Below are 19806 nucleotides of genomic sequence, written 5' to 3'. Positions count from 1 at the left end.
TGTGCATCTGTCATGCCTGAAGATCAATTCTTAATGAATTTCTGGCTGAAAATGGTAAGGTAATGGAGGCAGATTAATAGGACTGATGATGCAGATAATTAACTACATTTCCACATTACATATAATTGTAATTGTTTGCAGATCCATAGTATCAAGTCAGAGTGTTTCCAGTTAGACATTACTTGCAATGATTTATAGCAGTCTGATCAGTCTATCATAACCAGAAAAAGGGAATCTGAAGTGCTGTCAGTTGAAAAGCTTTTCTTCCCTCCCTCTGGTGTATTTTTCTTATCCTAATATATCAAAAGGTTACTGTAAATCCTCTGTAACATAATAATAATTCAAAAATGTACTGAGTACATAACTTTAAAAAGGAGTTGCAGACTCAGCAAAGCTATCAATCTTGGTGAATGTTAGAAGCAAGGTTTATGATCAGTGATGATACAGATCAGAAACCTATTTAAAATAGGAGAAGCCAGAAACATGTCAAAAATAAGTAAAATTTAAAACACTTGGCAAGCCTAAAATATGATTCTTCATAAGACTCAGAGCTGGAAGGTCATTATCACATTTTGTTATTTGGTTTAACTTCAGTGTAGCTTTGTTTCCCTGGAGATGAATGACACACCTCTGACTGAGAATTTTAAACATCAAATATAGATGGCTTTAATGACACACCTTGAGTTAAAAAAACATTGTTGAATAGATTCTTTTCATGATCAGATTCAATAATCTCTTCTTCAACTTCTCAGAAACATAATGATATCACACCCAAACACAAAAATAACTTCAATAGGTATTTATTTAAACTTTGAATTTTCTTTACAAAATATTTTCCAAGTTGTGTAAACAGAATTCATGTGCATGGATGAGATTATTTTTATCCAATTTAATCAAAGTTTCACTTTACCCTCCCAAGAACTGGAGATCTATTGTTTAAAAATATTCAGCCATAACACCACCAAAAACATCATACCTACAGGATTGCAATCCTCAGAATCACAGAATCTCTACGGTTTGTAAAGAGGTCATTTGGCCGACTGAGTCTGCACTGGCCCGCCAATGAGCATCCCATCCAGACTCTACCCCCTACTCTATCCCTCTAACCCCATTTCCCATGGCTAATCCATCTAGCCTGCACCTCTCAGAACCTTATGGACAATTTAGTATGGCAAAACCACCTAATCTGCACATCTTTAGATTGCAGGAAGAAATTGGAGGAACCCCACCCAGACACGGGGAGAACTTGCACACTCCACACAGACAGTTGCCCGAGGATAGGATCGAACCTGTGAGGCAGCAGTGCTAACCACTGAGCTGCTCAGATATTACTCATGTTTAGCATCAAAAGGGCAACCCTATCCATAACAGGAACTAAAATATGATTTCATATGCCCAATGAGCATATTAAATGAAGTGCCGACATAGTTTGTGAATGCACTGGCAGCAATCTTCACAGAATTCTTACATCCTGGAAAAGTCCCAGCGTATTGGAAACTGGCACTGTAACAGCATTATGGAAAAAGGGAAGGAGACAAAAAACTGGTAACTAGCTGTTTGCTTAATATTGTTAGTGGGAAATGTTAGAATATATAATAACGGCTGCAATAGCAGAGCATTTGAAGATACATAATATAATTAAGCAGAGTCAGCATGGCTTCATGAAGGGGAAGTCATGCCTGACAAATTTATCATGAGTTCTTTGAGGAGGTAACAAGCCGGATAAAGCGATAGCAGTAAATGCAATATATTTGGATTTTCAGAAGGCATTTGAGAAGGTACTGCACTTGCTGCTTATTAAGAGGTGTTGGGGGTAATATATCAGCACGGATAGAGAGTTGGTTAACTTAACAAGTACAGTGAGTCGGGATGAGGAGGAAGTTTTCAGGATGGCAACTTGTACCTTGTGGAGTACCACAGGGATCAATGCTGGGACCATAAAGTTTACAATACGTACCACTGACTTGGATGATGGAAGCAAGTTTACGAACGATGCAAAAGGATGGGAAGTGCTGAGGATGACACAGAGTCTATAGAGGGAGATGAAGAGGTTAACTGAGTAAGTAAAAGTTTTGTAGATGGAACTTAATATAGGAAAATATTATGGGTCATGCACTTGAGCAGAAAGACTTGAGGAGCTGAATATTATTTAAACAGAGAAAGACTATTGAAAGCTGCAGCCGGGAGGGATTAGGAGTCATTCTGCATGAATCCTAAAAACGCTAGTATCCAGGTTCAGCAGGAGATCAGAAACATTCCATTTTGAATGCTGACCTTTATTTTAAAGGGAATGGAATGTAACAATAGGTGACTGGCAAAAATTATACGAGGCATAGTTAGACTACTCCCAGAATACTGTCAATGGTTTTACTCCCTCTATCCAAGGAAAGATTTTACTGGCACTGGATCCCAGACATACAGACTTTCTTTTGAGGAGAGATATCAAAGAAAGCAGATGCAACGTGCCTTACTGACTATTGCCCAGTGGCTCAGACCTCCATAATCATGAAGTGCTTTGAGAGGCTGGTCATGGCCCACATCAACTCCAGTCTCCTAGCCTGCCTTGATCCCCTGCAATTTGCCAACTGACGTAACAGGTCCACAGTGGATACCATTTCCCTGGCCCTACGCCCATCCCTGGAACATGTGGATATCAAGGACAGCTACATCAGACTCCTACTCATCGACTACTACTCCACCTTCTACACCATTATCCCCTCCAGACTAATCTTAAAACTCCAAGACCTGGCTCCACCCTCGGCAACTGGATCCTTAGCTTCCTGACCCACAGACCACAATCAATGAAGATAGGCAAATGAACCTCCTCCACATAGCCCTCAACACTGGAACCCCCCCAACAATGGGTCCTCAGCCACTCTACTGTACTCCCAGTACAACCATGATTGCAAAGCCAAATTCCTTATGAACGGCATCTTCAAGTTTGCTGATGACTCCACCGTGGTAGGATGGATATTAACAGTAAGCCAGAATACAGAAGGGAGATAGAGGGCTTGGTGTCATGGTGCAATGATAACAAAATCTCTCTCAATGTCAGCAAAACAAAAGAACTGATCATCAACTAAGTGATCAGTTAGGAAGAAAGGAAAAGAACGTGGCCCCATCTACATCAATGGAGCTGAGTTGGTGAGAGTGGAGAATGTCAAGTTCCTAGGAGTGACAATAACCTGGATAATCTGTCGTGGACTTCCCGTGTAGATGCAATGGTCAAGATGGCACAGGAACACTCCTCTTCCTCAGGCAGCTTAGGGAATTCAACATGTCCATAAGAACTTTCACCAACGTTAACAGGTGCACCACTGAAAGCATTCTACCCAGGTGTATAACGGCCTGGTACGGCAACTGCTCTGCCCAGGATCATAAGAAAGTACAGAAGGTTGTGTGCACAGTCAGGCATTGTGGAAGCCAATTTCCCATCCATGGACTCCATTTACACTTCTCAACGCTGTGGAAAGGCTGCCAACATCATCAAAGATTCCTCCCACCCTGGTAATGCTCTTCTACAACCTTTTCCATCAGGCAGAAGATACAGAAGCTTGACCACATGTAACAACAGATTTAAGAACAGCTTCTTCCCTGCCATTATTATCAGAACGGACTCTCTAACTTCATATCATGTTGATCTTGCTTTGTGCACCTCTTGTGCAGTGTAACCTGAATGCCTCGCTTTGTCCACGCATCCTATGTACTTCCTTGTTTGCTATGATCTACCTCTACTGCTCGTAAAATGAAGACTTTCACTGTACTTAGGTACATGTGGCTACAATAAATCAAATCAAATCAAATCAAGGTTGAGTATGTTGGGTCTGTATTCACGAGAGTTTAGAAGAATGAAAGATAGCCTTATTGAAACATGTAAGATTCTTAGGAGACTTGACATAGTAGACATGAAAGGTTATTTTGCCTTTGTGGAAGAGTCTAGGTCCAGAGGGCACAATCTTGGTATGAGATTAACACCTTGGGAGAATTGAGGGCTATCAGGAGTCAGGGATGTTCCTAATATTCAAAGCCCTAAACAAGAATGCATGATGCCTAATGCTAAATTGAAAACTGCACACAAATTACAACTTTGAAGGAATAATAAGGATGGCTTAGCCAAAAGCAAATTCAAAGGACCTCCATGAAATCTCCTACCTCAGGAAACAGCTGTTACATTCAGGAGATATCAGCTGAATTCCAGAGAACTGTGGCACAACTTTAGTCACAGGAAAAGCAAATGAACTTTAAAGATTTCATAAAGAAAAGGGAATTATTGGAGGGGAGAAGTTAAAAAGAGTTTCTAGTATAAGTCTTTGTAAACTATAGCAAAAGGTCTACAGCACTAACTTTCAATAAAAAGTTTGGTTTTGTTTAGAATCAGCAAATCTCATGATGTTGTTTTGTTAATTACTGTCTGTTCAAGTTGCTCATTAAATGTTGATGGTCTGTAATAAAATTGTAACAGCGTCGTACATACTTTACTTTCCACTAAGATACCATACAAAACACTGCACTTACTGTTTCTTATAAACATTGCATTGCAGACTGGTCAACTTTATAGTGCAGTGCAACCTAAGAGTCAATCTTACAGCTTGTAAAATAACATTGTATTGATCTGGAGGAAAATGCAGTGGTATGTTTAGTAAGCTTGCAGATGACTTCAAAACAGGTAATGAGAAGGATTGTCAAAGGATATAGCAGGATATAGCCAGATTGACTTTTGGGCAGGCAAATGGCAGATGGAATTTAACCCAGACAAATATAAGCTGATATATTTTGGAAGACCAAATACAATAAATGGCAGAGCCTCAGGAGCATTGACATACAGAGGGATCTGGGCGTACAGGCCCACAGATCCCTGAAAGTGGCGACATTTATGGTTTAAATGCTTGAGAAGGCATACAACATACTTGCTTTCATTGGTTGGAGCACCAAATATAAAAGTTGTGTTACAGCTATGTGATACTTTAGTTTGACCACACTTGGAATATTGCATGTAGTTCTGATGACCACACACCCTGCCAGAAAGACATGGATGCTTTGGAGATGGTGCAGAGAAGGCTTACTGGGATGTTGCCTGGTCTGGAGGGTTTTAGTTATGAGGAGAGGTTTGGATAAACTCGGATTATTTTCACTGGAAAGATGGAGGCTAAGGGGCAACCTAATAGAAGTCTATAAAATTATGCGAGACATAGAAAAGGTGGATAGTCAGAGGCGTCTTTGCCCCCAAGATGTAAATGTCAACTACCAGAGGGCACAGATTCAAGGTGAGAGGGACAAAGTGTAGGGGAGAAGTGTGGAAAAAATGTTTCACCCAGAGAGTGCCTGGAACACACTGTCTGTGAAGGTGGTGTAAGCAGACATATCAGCAACGTTTAAGGCATATCGTGATAGACACACGAACAGGAGGTAAACAGAGGGATAGAACTGCATTTGGGCGATAAGTGCCAGGTCTAAATAAGGATCAGTGGTTAACACTGTTGCCTCACAGCACCAGGGTCCTGGGTTCGAGTCCAGCCTCGGGCAACTGTGTGGAGTTTCCACATTCTCCCTGTGTCTGTGTGGGTTTTCTCCGGGTGCTCTGGTTTCCTCCCACAGTCCAAAGATGTATTTACGTGAATTAGCCATGCTAAATTGCCCATAGTGTTCAGGGATGTGTAGGTTAGGTGCATTAATTGGGGTAAATGTAAAGTAATAGAGTAGCGGGATGAGTGGGTTACTCTTCGGAGCGTCAGTGTGGACTTGTTGGGACCAAGGGCCTGTTTCCACACTGTAGGGATTCTATGAAGAACTAGGAATCAACACAGGGTTGGTGGGCCAAAGGGCCTCTTCCCTGTAATGTATTGTATTCTTTCATATTATGTAACTTTGACAGGGGGCCATATTATAGCACCTTTTGGACCACTTACATATAGTCATAGAGATGTATAGCATGGAAACAAACCCTTTAGTTCAACTCGTCCATGCCGAGCAGATATCCTAAATTAATCTAGTCCCATTTGCCAGCACTTGTCCCATATCCCTCTCAACCCTTCCCAGGGTACCCATCCAGACACCTTTTAAATATTGTAATTGTACCAGTCTTCACCACTTCCTCTGGCAGCTCGTTCCATACATGTACTACCCTCTGTGTGAAGAAGGTGCCCCTCTGGTCTCTTTCCCCTCTCACCTTAAACCTCTGCCCTCTAGTTTTGGTCTCCCCAACCCTGGGAAAAAAGACCTTGACTATTCACCCAATCCATGTCCCTCATGATTTTATAGACCCTCAGCCTCCGATGCTCCTGGGAAAACAGCCCCAGCCTATTCAGCCTCTCCCTATAACTCAAACCCTCCAATTCCTTTAACATCCTTGTAAATCTTTTCCAAATCCTTTCAAGTTTAACAGTATTATTCTTGCATCAAGGAGTTCAGATTTGAACTCAGTTTTCTAAAAGTGATCTCACCAATGTCCTGTGCAGCCACAACATGACATCCCTGTATGGAATGTTAAACTGCTGTATATTAGCCATGGTAAGCCACCACTTCACTGAAGATATTTGCTGCATAGGAGTCAGAAACAATGCAAACAAAACCCATGAGATGTGAAGACATTGAGAAGGAATTGAAAACTGCCAATAGAAGCTTAATTCTGGCCTATTTCCTCAAAATTTTATACAGTGACTTTGGAGAATTGATGTAATATTGTTTGTCTGTTATAATTTTGATAGTAAAATAAAACAAAAGATTGAATCTGTGGGTGTTGAACATTTGGCAGCTGCATCACTCCAAGGACTGTAAAAAGCAGAAGATGGATTCATTGGCAGAGCATGGGGCTGACATGACAACTCATAGTAACAGAAGCAGTGCAACTAATTAAAGTTTACCCTACTGCCATCCGTAAGCGCTCGGGACTACCTTGGTTTTGTCCTTGCGTGGGACAAAATGGTGCTAAACTCATGGAAGCTGGATCACCAGATTGCTTGTGCTATGTGGCACATTTGGGTGGCAGGAGCAAGGAAAATTGGAGCTGAGCATTTCCTAAAGTTTGTTGAAATTATGCTGCCACATCCTATCAATCTTCTTCTGGCAGCAAAACATTCTGCTGCTTTAATCAGAGTGTCAGCCCATCAGGTAGACACTGACTATCCAAAGAGCAACCCACTCTGACCCACCCCTCCCATCCTATCTCTGTAATCCTGCATTTCCCAGGGCTAATCCACTGAACCTGAACATCTTGGGACTGTAGGAGGAAACTGGAGCACTCGGAGGAAACCCACTTAGACAAGAGGAGAACGTACAAACTTCACAGAGACAGTCACCCGAGGGTGGAATCGAACCTGGGTCCCTGGTGCTGTGAGGCAACAGTGTACCACTGAGCCACCCTGTTCGCCATGTTTCCATTGAAATCAGACCAGAGCCTCAGAAGGTAAACAATTGGTAGCTTGTTTCTCGGGTTATGCTGCAGGTATGACATGATTGAAAGGGATTGGCCTGGATTTTCATGTCAGTGGTGAAGCTATGGTTTACATCATTTACTCCATTCCAAAGTATGAGACCATTTATTGCAAGCTGTTATGGGAACTTGTTCTTTCCAGAACCGAAGTCTGGATCCATTGGGGAGGTTAGGAGGAACGGCTATTGGAGAGGTGCAGTTCAAGTGAAGCCATATCCTCTTTAATTTTACATGTTGAAGATACATCACTTGAGGGCAGCTAATATGCCTTCCAATGCTTCAACCGTTCTCCTGTCCGTGGTACTTAGTTAGTGCAGCAATTCTCTCCTCATTATTGTAAAATTGTGAACATTAGAAGCTACACCTTGAATGCAGCAGAGATACTCTTGAAATAAGGGATAAGGGTCATGGATGAAAATAATCCAAAGATATCTTAAAACCCAGCCTCCATTTTGAATCATGTAAATTGTACTTTGCAGAAGCTACACAGCAAATTATAATTCTTGATTAGGGAAAATTGAACTTAAAAGGAGGCTAACTGGTCACAGATGAAATTGTTATTATTGCCAAGGGAAACTAAAGCTTTGAGAAGATTGAGATCTATTTATAGGCAAAACTTATCATAATTGTTAGTTGGCAACATTATGAGTTAAAAGAACAGATAGCTCTTTATAAAGCTATTCAGTTAGCTATTCTATTCACTTAGAAAATAAATAAACAATCAATCACGTAATAACTGCCAATGATCTATTTCTTGTTTTTGATTTAGGTGTGGATATACTTCTCAGGAATGGCTATTTAAAAGCTGCATTGTCTGAAAACTGGGCATTTTTAGAAGCTGCTGTGCATTATTGTTTACAGACAACTACAAATGAACTTACATGCGCAATTTGGCTCACCCCTGTGATACCGAACAGGTTATCTGTTTCACAATTTGCACTTTGGTCTATTCTTGTGCTCTAAAGAAACCTTGGCCAAAAAGATGTGATGCTTGAAAAGCACAGCTGGTCAGGCAGCATCTGAGGAGAAGGAGACTCGATATTTCGGGCGTAAACCCTTCATCAGGAATGTGGTGGGGGGGAGCGGGAAGGACTGAGAGTTAAATAGGAGGTGGGGGGTGTCTGCCAAGGACATGAAAGTCCTGGGCCTCCTTCACCACCAGATTCTAGCCACCCATTGCCTGAAGGAAGAACACCTCATCTTCTGCCTTGGACCCTCCAACCACACAGCATCAACATTGATTTCACCAATTTCTTCATCTTCCTTTCTCCCACCTCGTCCCAGTTCCAACCCTCCAACTTAGCACCGCCCTCTTGAACTGTCCTACCTGTCCATCTTCCTTCCCACCTACTCACTCCACCCTCCACTCCTATTTACTCTCAGCCCCCTTCCCACATTCCTGATGAAGAGTTTATGCCTGAAATGTCTACTCTCCTGCTCCTCGCATACTGCCTGAACTGCTGTGCTTTTCCAGCACCACACCTTTCGACTCTGACCCTCTAGCATCTGCAGTCCTCACTTTCTCCTCTCAAGAAACCTTGTCCCAGATTGGGCAAAACCTGTCATGGCTAGGTTGACCTGAAAGCTAGCAAAGTCCAAAATCCATCAAGGTCTCAGTTTTTTGTCTGCAGTTTTGACAGTGCACAACAATAATAGTTCAGAGATCTGTGAGCTCCTCCAATTCTGGCTCACTGTTTAACCTTTTCTGTTTAGTTGTGGCTCCTCTGGTCTTATGCTGGATAATGGACAATTATTTACCCTGTGCAAAGCTGAATTCTGTAAATACCAAACTTGAGCAGTCCAACATACAGGCCGGGGCGAGATTCCAACAATTCATGCCACTCTATCAAAGCAGACTCATGGCTCAAAACATGGGCAAGTGGAAATGACGGCTTACAAAGGTGCTGCTTTTCCAATCACAATTCTGCCCTCCCCACCAGGCACTGGCCCCTAAAGGAACACAACTCCAAAATAGCAGAGGGATCACGTGAGGCCAGGAAGAAATGGACTTGCAGGAACAGCACAAACCAACGGCAGCTACAATCTCAGATAGGCTGGAGTGAGGAAACGGAGGAAGTCAATCTATGGTCAGGATGGAGATTGTGGGAATGACAGAGGGAAGGAGAATAACTATGAATGGAAGGCAGAGGGGAGTCTTTACGAAGGAGGAAGTGAGGAATTCTCTATGAAACAGAATCCACGTGAAAGAGAGAAAGAATCCAAAAACTGGAAGCGAGCTGGACACACACATCCTTCCCTCCTACTCCTCCCTCCCCAAAAACCTGTCCAGGAAACAGTCCGAGAGGAAGAAAATACACAATGAAGGGTGACCCGCAATTGGACATCCACGTTCATTGGAATTCTGCTGAATTAGCTCAGAACGCATGCCATCAGTGGTGAAGCAAGGTCAGTGTTAGTTGAACCCAACACCTTAAGCTCAGCCCCTGACCCCTCTCCTCTCTCTTCCCTGGTGATCAAGATTGTTGTCTAAGGTAGTGGTTTTGAAGGGGTTCACACTGAATACAGCACTAAACTACACCCAAATGACAAGATTTGGTTACTAAATTACACAATGTGTGAAATCATCCGTTTTGTTCACTGAAATCTCCACTTTTGCCAGAGATGGCAGAAAACCTCCATCTTGGCAGACATATTTGGCTGAGGGACTTGAGGCTGTTTTCGTTAGAGAGAAGAAGGTTGAGAGGTGACTTAATAGAGACATATAAGATAATCAGAGGGTTAGATAGGGTGGGCAGGGAAAGCCTTTTTCCAAGTATGGTGACGGCGAGCACGAGAGGGCATAGCTTTAAATTGAGGGGTGATAGATATAGGACAGATGTCAGAGATAGTTTCTTTACTCAGAGAGTCGTAAGGGTATGGAATGCTTTGCCTGCAGCGGTAAGAGATTCGCCAACTTTAAGTACATTTAAGTCGCCATTGGACAAGCATATGGATGTACATGGAATAGTGTAGGTTAGATGGGCTTCAGATTGGTATGACAGGTCGGTGCAACATCGAGGGCCAAAGGGCCTGTACGGCGCTGTAATGTTCTATGTTCTATTTAACAGAAAAGTTCAGCTCCCAGTAGAGATTGGTAAACAAGATGAGACTATGGAGTTGGAAATCCAAATTCATTAAAGGCAGAATTGTTGGAATTACTAATGAGTCTTGGTCAGATTTGTTTTTTAAACAATCCAAAGAACACTTGACTTTGGAGAAAGTCATTCAGATGGTGACTGAAGCAGAAGTCTGAAAGCAACACAGATAAATCCTAAGATGGATGATCAAACCTATCACAGGAGATCAAACTAGAGAAACACAAAGACACATATGACTAGTTAACATGAAGAGTAGCCCAGAAAGTAGATGTTAAAATTTAGTGTCAGCACTCTGGAACAAGAAATCTTCACAGGCACAAGCAGTGGCCAGCTGTTAAAAATGAATGTTAAATCTGTAAAACAATAGAGCACTTCCAGAAAATATACACAATTAGGGCACAGTTTCAGAGCAGTAAGAATCCATTATTCACAAAAAGATCTTAATGATGTGGAGCAACCTACAATGTAATATTCACAAAAATAGAGGTCCAATATATTAACTGGGGGAAATATGTGATCTAAGCAATTTATTTTGGCAAGAAGCAATTCATGAGCACCTCATTAATTGTAAGCTCAACACTGGAACACCGTTGCTACATTATCAAATCAAATACTATATTGGCAAGGCTACATTTGAACTACAGCATACAATTTTGGTTGCCCTGTAATAAGAAGGATATCATCAAATTAGAAAGGATTCAAAAATTATTTACAAGAACGTTACTGACACTGGAAGATTTGAATTATAAGGAAAATCTGGATAGGCTGGGACCTTTTTGCTTGGAGCGTAGGAGGCGGAGGTATGACATTATAAAGGTTTATAAAATCTTGAGGGGCATAGAAAGGTGAATAGCCAAAGTCTTTTCCCCAGGGTAGATGTGTTCAAAACTTGAGGTTATGGGTTTAAAGTGAGAGGGGAAGAATTTAAAAGAAACTTACAGACAACCTTTCCACAAAAGTGATGCATATATGGAACAAGCTGCCAAAGGAAGTGGTAGAAGTGGGTACAATTGCAACCTTTGAAAGACATTTGGATGGCTACAAGAATAGGAGAGGCTGAGAAGAATATGGGCCAAATGGGACTGGTTCAGTTTAGGAAACCTGGTAGGCATGGATGAGTTGGGTCAAGGGGCTTGTTCCTTTGCTCTATGGCTCAATGACTGCAGTTGGAGAAACAGAGGCTACAGCCTACAATATGGCCCAGGTGCAGACCACACGATCAAGGTCATTGTACAAGCAGCGTTGCAAAAAGGGACTTCAGAGAGCAGAAAATGTAAATGCACAACATGAATCACAAGTCTTACTCGAGTGTGGATACAGGACTTGACCTCAACATTATATAAATAGTTAAAGGAGTTAAACTAGTCACAGTTGACAGAGAACTGGCCAGGAGATAGCCAATCATACCATGACTGGTCAAGGAGATTCCTGTTACAACTGGTAAAAGATCAGCCCGACATGGAATCACAGGAGAGAGAAATGTTAGTTGTTGAATATCTAGTGAATGTAAACCAGTGGAATATTTCATAAAGCTTCCCGGATTCATGGTAGAACCCAGAAAAATGACAAAATCCACACAGATTATCCATGTTGGCATAAGAGAATTATTTCATATGGTCAACAGGATGGAAATATGACTGTACAGGGTTGACAGAAGTGTTTTCCAACTCTATCAAAACCAAACAGAATTCAGATGACAAAAGTAAATAAATGTTGAGGTGACATAAATGAGAAAACTAATGCACTTTGAACCTTTTGAGCTCAATAATGTATCTTTAACTGAAGTTGATCAGACAGCAATACAGCCTGGTGAACAACTCATTACGGCTGACTTGAATTTGATGTCAGATGATGATGTGACACGGATTCATAAGGAACAGTCAGATCTTCATTTTCCAATACAGAATCATCAGTAAGAGTGACAAAGACCATGCTAAGTAAGCAGCAATCCACAAGTAGTATGACTAAAGAAGTTAATATATTGGGTTAACCAGTAAAGCAAGAAGAGGGGGTGAAGGCAAGTTTCAAAATAATCCACAAGATGAAATGCAGAGTCTAAATACCTCAGGCCAAACTTGCCAGCAGTTTGAGAATAAAGATGTTGTTCACTGACCAAAGATGGGTTGCATAGGACTCCACGGATGCCATCAACTGAGGTTGACCATCCACAGATTCAGAATACAATTAAGATGGAATTACCTGATCAGAGATCCGGGATATGAAGGAATGGCCTGATTCAGAAAGCTGGGACACTAGAAAAAAGAAAATACGTGTTTCATCAGGGCAAACATCCTCCATAAAGGAAAAGCATGAAATGAAAGGGGCTCCAGATGAGGTAATGGGTTAAGCAAGGAAATATTTCCCATGAAGGACATCCAAGGGTGAAAAGGTCCTGCAGTGGAGAGAGACTTCACAGATCCCAGAACAAAATCAAGATCAGCAGTCCACAAGCTAAAGACCTACCAATCTTCCAAGTCTGATGAGAATACATTCTGAGAGAACTGAGATTCCTCCAGACTGCCTGAATGTGTGAAGTCAGAGATATGGGAAAAATGAAGTAGAAGCAAATATAATGCACATGTGGAAATGAATATGTAAGTGTTAATCCTAAAAAGAAAAAACTTGGGTGGCGGGTGCAGGGGGGGAAGAAACACAATACATGATAATGGTTCATAAAGAGTTATTGTTGAAGACTGTATTAGGCTGCAGCCCATTTCCTAAGGACTCAGAGGGGCAATTCTGCTCATCTTAACATCTCAAAAAGGACAAACATATTATTCTAAGTCAGACTTCGTAACAATGTCTAAGACATTTCCACGAGATTGCAAACATGCAATAAACCACCTTGTTTAAGAAATTAATCTATTCTCATCAAAATACCTACGGATTTTCCTCTCACTTTAGCCAAAGTAGGCCTTGGAGCCGTGATGGAAGCAATCTACCCAACTACACGTTGGTAGTAGTTAGCATCGCATGCCCATATATCAAAGACTTGGAGCCTAATCTATATTTCTAACTCAGACTCTTAAGCAAGGGGTAATAACTTAGCTCTGCTGCTTTCCACTTTATAAATGGTGCTCTCTAGCAACAATCCCTTGTATAAATGGTCAATTCATTGCTTTTACATTAAGTGTGATTTTTTAAAAAAATCAATATCGTGCTATAACTATTCCTTCTGAAATTTGGCACCTTGAATGAAAAAAAATAATAGAATGTGGCTCCTCATGCAAAAGGTTTGGATACAGCCAACTCCCACAGCTACCTAGACGACACCTCCTCCCACCCACTCTCCTGTAAAAACGTTATCCCTTACTCCCAATTCCTCCACATCAGTTGTATCTGCTCCCAGGAGGAGCAATTCCATTCCAGGACTTCCCATGGGCCTCCTACTTCAAGGACTGCAATTTCCCCTCCCACGTGGTCAACAATGGCCTCCAATGCATCTTCTCCACTTCCTGCACCTCTGCCCTTGAACTCCACCCTCTAACCACAATAAGGATAGAACCCACCCCGGTCCTCATCTTCCAACCCAACTAATCTCCAGATACAGCGCATTATCCTCCACCATTTCTGCCACCTATGATCAGATCCCCACCAAACCCCAGCACAGAGCTATTTCACTCCTCACCCCTATCTGCATTCTGCAGAGACCATTCCCTCTGCAAGTCCCTTGTTAGGTCCACACTAACCCACCCTCCATTCCCAGCACCTTCCCTTGCCACTGCAAGAGATGTAAAACTTGCACCAACAACTCCCCTCCTCACTTCCATCCAGGGTCCCAAAGGATCTTTTCACATCCGGCAGAGATACTCCTGCACATCCAAACACCTCATCCCCCATGTCTATTGCTCTTGATGTGGTCTCCTCTACATTGGGGAGACAGAATGCCAACTCACAGAAAGTTTCAGGGAATATCTCTGGGACACACGCACAAAACAACCCCACCATCCTGTGGCCGACCACTTCAACTCCCTCCTCCCACTCTCTCTCCCAAGGACATACAAGCTCTGGGCCTCCTCCACCACCAAATCCTAACCACTCAATGGCCGGAGGAAGAACGCCTCATCTTCTGCCTTGGGACCCTCCAACCTATTTATCTCTTAGCCCCCTTTCTGCACTGACACTCCTGATGAAGGGCTTATGCCTGAAATGTTGATTCGCCTGCTCCTCGGATGCTGACTGATCTGCTGTGCTTTTCCAGTGCCACATGTTTTGACTATAGCTTGAATAGGCAAGATATACAATACAAACAGTAGCACTATCACCACATCCTTTCCATTAAACACAAACCCTTCAGTCATCCCTGAGTGTGGAAAAATTTTCAGTTGTGAAATGGCATTAGCCCTGAGGAACATTCATGGACTATGACCAGTGACCAGTTCAGCAACCACCACAATTCGGGCCCTACATCCATAGGAACTATTAATCTTCTAACTCCCCAGCAGCTTCAACCATGAATCCTTATTAATTCCTCCTTCCCCGTCCTTTCTCTAACTGGCAATAGAAATCAATTCCCAATTCAGCCATACATAGATTAGAGTTCTATAGAGGATAGAACATCACTGTGTGGAGATGATCAATGCTTCAGATCCTCTCAGCTAAATCCTCAGTTCATTATGGATAACCACAGAAAATTATTTGAAATCCTTTCGGGATAGAAAACAAACGATATAAAAATAAAGCAACACTGTTGGCTATACAGTCTTGAAAGATATATTTATCTTTAAATGTTTAGAGGCATACTTCAAATTAGTACAGTCAACATAGTCCCTGAGCAACCAAATCCCAACCAAGCCTATGTCTTAAGATGACAGAAGTACACGGTACAATGAGTAATTCATTCAATTTTGCTGTTGGAAAGAATAATGATGTCAATATGAACTTCCTATCCGGCTTGTTACAGATGTTCCAAACTTTCCTAATGAGAATCCCTCAAATTTATCCGTTTGGTGGAACAGATGACCAGGTTCATCTGAACGAGTTTCCAATTTAAAAGCCCCGCCACTGCTACTATTAATTAGCAACACTGCTACTAAGCAGTGATATTTCAAGGTGTCAGAATGCCTCAGAAATGGCTGGGGTTAAAGAAATCATGGGGCCATGCAGAGGACTGCTCCAGGTTGAATCCTCTGAGCGTGCTCAGTTAGTCAATCCCAAGACAACAAAAATAGAAAGTGTCACAGTTGGACTCAAAACGACTGGGTTAGCGAGGAAAATAGGGGGCAGAATTTCCTGTTCTGATTGCTAGAGCAGAACACCAGCACCGGAAAATAAACAGAAGGATAGAAAATGTTTGAATGTGATGGCCTCAACAATTCAGCTTCACACTGAATACTAGGCACGTACATGAAGTAGAAAGGATCAAAGCCTTAAGGAAATACAACAAAAAAAAAATGAAAAACAACATCGATTTACCAAAGCTTTCAAATTAGTGCAATGATTTCAATTTCAGCAATAATGTGCCTCAAACATATTTCTTTTGTTCCGAGTTCAGTCACCCATCATTAAACATCTCTTTTAAAGGTCTCCACACAGCTGCAAACCAATTTGAATTGATTGATAGATCAAACTCAATGCCTGTAATCAAATCAATAAAGGGATTTCAGGCATGTTTCAAAATACATTTGTAAATTCGTTATTTGGGGTAAAAGAGACAAGCGAGACTTGTTAAAATCGATTTTTAGGACAGTACCAAACAATACACAAAGGCTGCTATAGAGGATGGAATGGGTTTTTCAAAGGAGTTTTGAAAGTGTCACGATGGGAATTGTGCTTATTAATAGTTGTTTCTTAATAATCACAGATTCAAAGGCTGAAATGACATTTCTTATTGAGAAGTTCAAAAGTCAGAGTATTAATAACCCATTGCTTCCCTTCCCAGAATTTATTTAGCAACACACTACTTCCTTGGAATTAATTTACCCTTTGAAAACAAGTAACACTTGGTTTTACAATTTGAATGAATTATTAACCAACAATAGTGCCTGACTGTACATCTTATATGAATAGGTTGAAGTTTGCCATGTAAATATGCCTGTAACAAATGAAAATGTGATCTCGCAAACACAGATTAAGGATATATCTCCATATTTTGTTGGAGTGCAATTTGGAGAGATATGTGGAGATGTTAGTGGGGCCATGAACTTGCTGCCCTTGTCCTTCTGGGAGGTAGAAATCACGGATTTGGAAGGTGCTGGAGAAAGAGCCTTGTTGAGTTGTGACAGTGTATTTTGTAGATGGTACACACTGTATGTAGAGAGTCTGAATACTTAACAAGTTGAATGGGGTTCCCATCAAACAGATGGTTGCCTCATTGGATAGTTTCAAATCTCTGAAGTGTTGAAACTGAATCCAACCAAGAAAATGTAAAATATTCCATTATGCTCCTGACTTTTGCCTTATAGAAGACAAAAATGCATCAAGGGAATCACTTTTTGACTGCAGAATTGCTAGTTACTGAACTGCTCTTGTAGCAGCTTCATTTAAGTTTCTGGTCAATGGTAACCCCAAGATATTGATAGTAATGTCATTGAATGGCAACGCGAAACCATTAGATTGCTGAAGATAATCATTGATTTATACTTGTGTGATACTAGTATTACTTCGCACACCTAAAACACAAGCTGGAATATTGCCAGGGCTTATTACATACAAGCACAGATAGATTCATTATCTGAAGAAACACATATGAAAAGGAACATTGCATAAAACCCATGAACATCTCCAATTCTGACTTCACAATGGAGTGAAAGTAGTTGCTGAAACAGCTGAAGATAGTTAAACAAAGGAAAGTGCACTGAGGAACCCCTACAATGATGTTTTTGGATTGAAATGATTGGCTTCCAACAACCAAAACCATCTTCCATTGCGCTAGATATGATTCCAGTGGGAGGACTGCAGCCCTACCTCCCATCCGCCCCCACCCCATCAATCCCACTACAGAAACCGACGCCCATCCCATTGATTTTGATATTGTGAAGGCTTCTTGATGTTACATTCTGTCAAGTTCTTTCTTCATGTCAGGAACAGTCATTTGAACCTGAACTCTGGACATTAACCCTTTTGTTAATGTTTGAATAAAATCTATCGTGAGGTCTTGAGCTTAGTATGAGCATTGGTAAGTAGATCATTGGTGAATACAGTTAAGTGTTGCTTGACTGTACTGCCAATAACACCATTCCTTATTTTGTTGCTGATCGAGTGTCGATTGTTTTGGTGGTAAACTGACTGTATTGGATTTCTCCTTTTTGAAAAAAGGAAATAGCTGAACAGCTTTCTGCCTTGTAGGCTGGCGTTTAGTATTGCATTATCCTGAAATGCTGTACTTGGTTGGAGGTACTGCATCATCAAGTACACATGTGCATTTGCCTAGCTGCGCCACTCTTTAAATGTTGTATTTAGGTTGTCCTCTGTTGCAGATTTCTCAAGAAAATTAAATACTGACAACTGGCTAAAATAAGAATCTAAATCAGTGCTATTCTCCATCAAGTTTGTGTTCAGAAATGGTTAACCACCCAGGGACAATGCAAAATTATAGATGCAATGCCCTGCATTCTTTTTGTTTTTCTCTTTCCCACTCATTTGCCTTATTTTGTGTAGGTGGTGACATTTTTTCCTCCGACATAAAAACTTTTTGTTGGAACTCTTATTGATCAGTTCCAACTTTCAGAGATGGCCTCAAAGCAGCAGATTTTTTTAATACTTATTCCATGCTGTTTGCAAGATGTATTATACAGTCGTGAAACAATATCACACTGTTTTCTAGTGCAGTGCGACATCTCAATGTCTGGGCCAGATTTCAGAATTCAAATCTCATTTTCAAGACTTGATGGCCGTGAAGGTTGTGTTCATAACATGGTCAAACGGATTGAGTGCCAATCTGAAAATGCTTCCAATAGGCGTGATGGTCAGGCAGGAATAGCAACAGAAGGCAATGGTGAATCACAACGTACTTAGCCACACATAAACATGAACCAATTCATTAGAAGTTCAAAGTCACCGACACCTTTTTAGCGAGATAGAAACTATATTATTAAGTCATCAGTATAAATGGTTTGAGACCCATCTATTTGTTGGAAGTTAAATCTAAAAGGATTAAATACCAATAGGGACACATCATTTGAATGCCCAAGTTAGTACGGTATCTTTTTGAGCATTTACTCAGATATATATGAAATTTAAATTTTGGAGCAACACATATGTGCAGGAGGTTGCTGTCAACTAAATGTCTTCCAGTAGTCCACTTCAATTTATGTCATGCTTTTGAAATCTGCACAAATCTCAAATGTATTCAAGAACACTTGCGAAACTTTCCATATGTGCTCGTTAAATTGTCATCTATACATCAGACAAGGTAAAGAAGTATCTCAAATACATGTGAAACTAATACGGCCAACCTAAGTTCCATTTAGATTATATTGCTTCACTCACAAAAGACAAATCTACAGTTCTTTCACTATGAAATAAACAAAGCCCAGTGATGGCACAATGCTACAGAAGAAATTGTGAGGTCTGTCCAGCAATCTGAATCCAGAAGTGGTGGTGGACACGCCAATGAGTAATGGACTTCAAGGCTTACACACAGCATTGAACCACAAGACAAAAGCCTGTGCACGAGCACTGTGAAAGAAGACAGGCGGATTCCTCATGGTACAGCATGTGGTGAACAATGGGCTGGATTTTCCAAGGAACAGTCAGGTTATCACCCTGGTCCTAATATTTTACATAAATAAAGAGCTCTGCATTTTTTCCTGACATGAGATCCCAATCACATTTCCTACAGAAATCCGAAGCGTTTCTTAAATTCAACTGTGCCCTTGTCATGCAGGGTAGTTGGAGGAAGGCAAACCACATCTCTCTTTCTCCTCTCAGTAGTCAGCGTGCCCTAAATGTCCAGTAGCACAAGGAGCCGCTATGACAGTTTCCGTGAGAGGTTAAATGTGTATGGCAAGTGTGAGATCAGTGTGCAAAATGGAAGGATACTAAATGGGCAGAGCACAAATGGGAAGTGTGCCAGGTAAGTAAATAAGAGCTTAGGGTGGTCAGGGTGGATGGGGGACTATAATATAGTCCAATGGGAGACGGGTAGATTCATGTGACAAAGGGAGAGGGGTGCTGGGTCCAGTGGTTGGTTGTTGTTGTTGGTTTTGGTGGCTGGATGTGGTGTTACGTGCCTGGGGGAGAGATGGGTAACAGGACTATCAGGTCCAAAGGGGGAGTGAGGTAATGTCAGAATCATGTTGCATTATTGGAGGGGTGGCGATTCAACCAGAGTGCGCT

General features: G+C 41.4%; 1 protein-coding gene across 27 annotated transcripts in view; it reads right to left on the bottom strand.

Annotated features, from left to right (window-relative positions):
- The window catches only part of cadps2 (Ca++-dependent secretion activator 2), a 724760-nt gene that overhangs the window by 406509 nt on the left and 298445 nt on the right, over positions 1-19806 (bottom strand). The gene's annotated exons all lie outside the window — the stretch shown is intronic.

This window comes from Chiloscyllium plagiosum, chromosome 19 (genome assembly GCF_004010195.1).
Source record: "Chiloscyllium plagiosum isolate BGI_BamShark_2017 chromosome 19, ASM401019v2, whole genome shotgun sequence".
Taxonomy (NCBI): domain Eukaryota; kingdom Metazoa; phylum Chordata; class Chondrichthyes; order Orectolobiformes; family Hemiscylliidae; genus Chiloscyllium; species Chiloscyllium plagiosum.
Note: the sequence above shows the minus strand (reverse complement) of the source record. Positions and strands in the feature narration are given on the sequence as shown.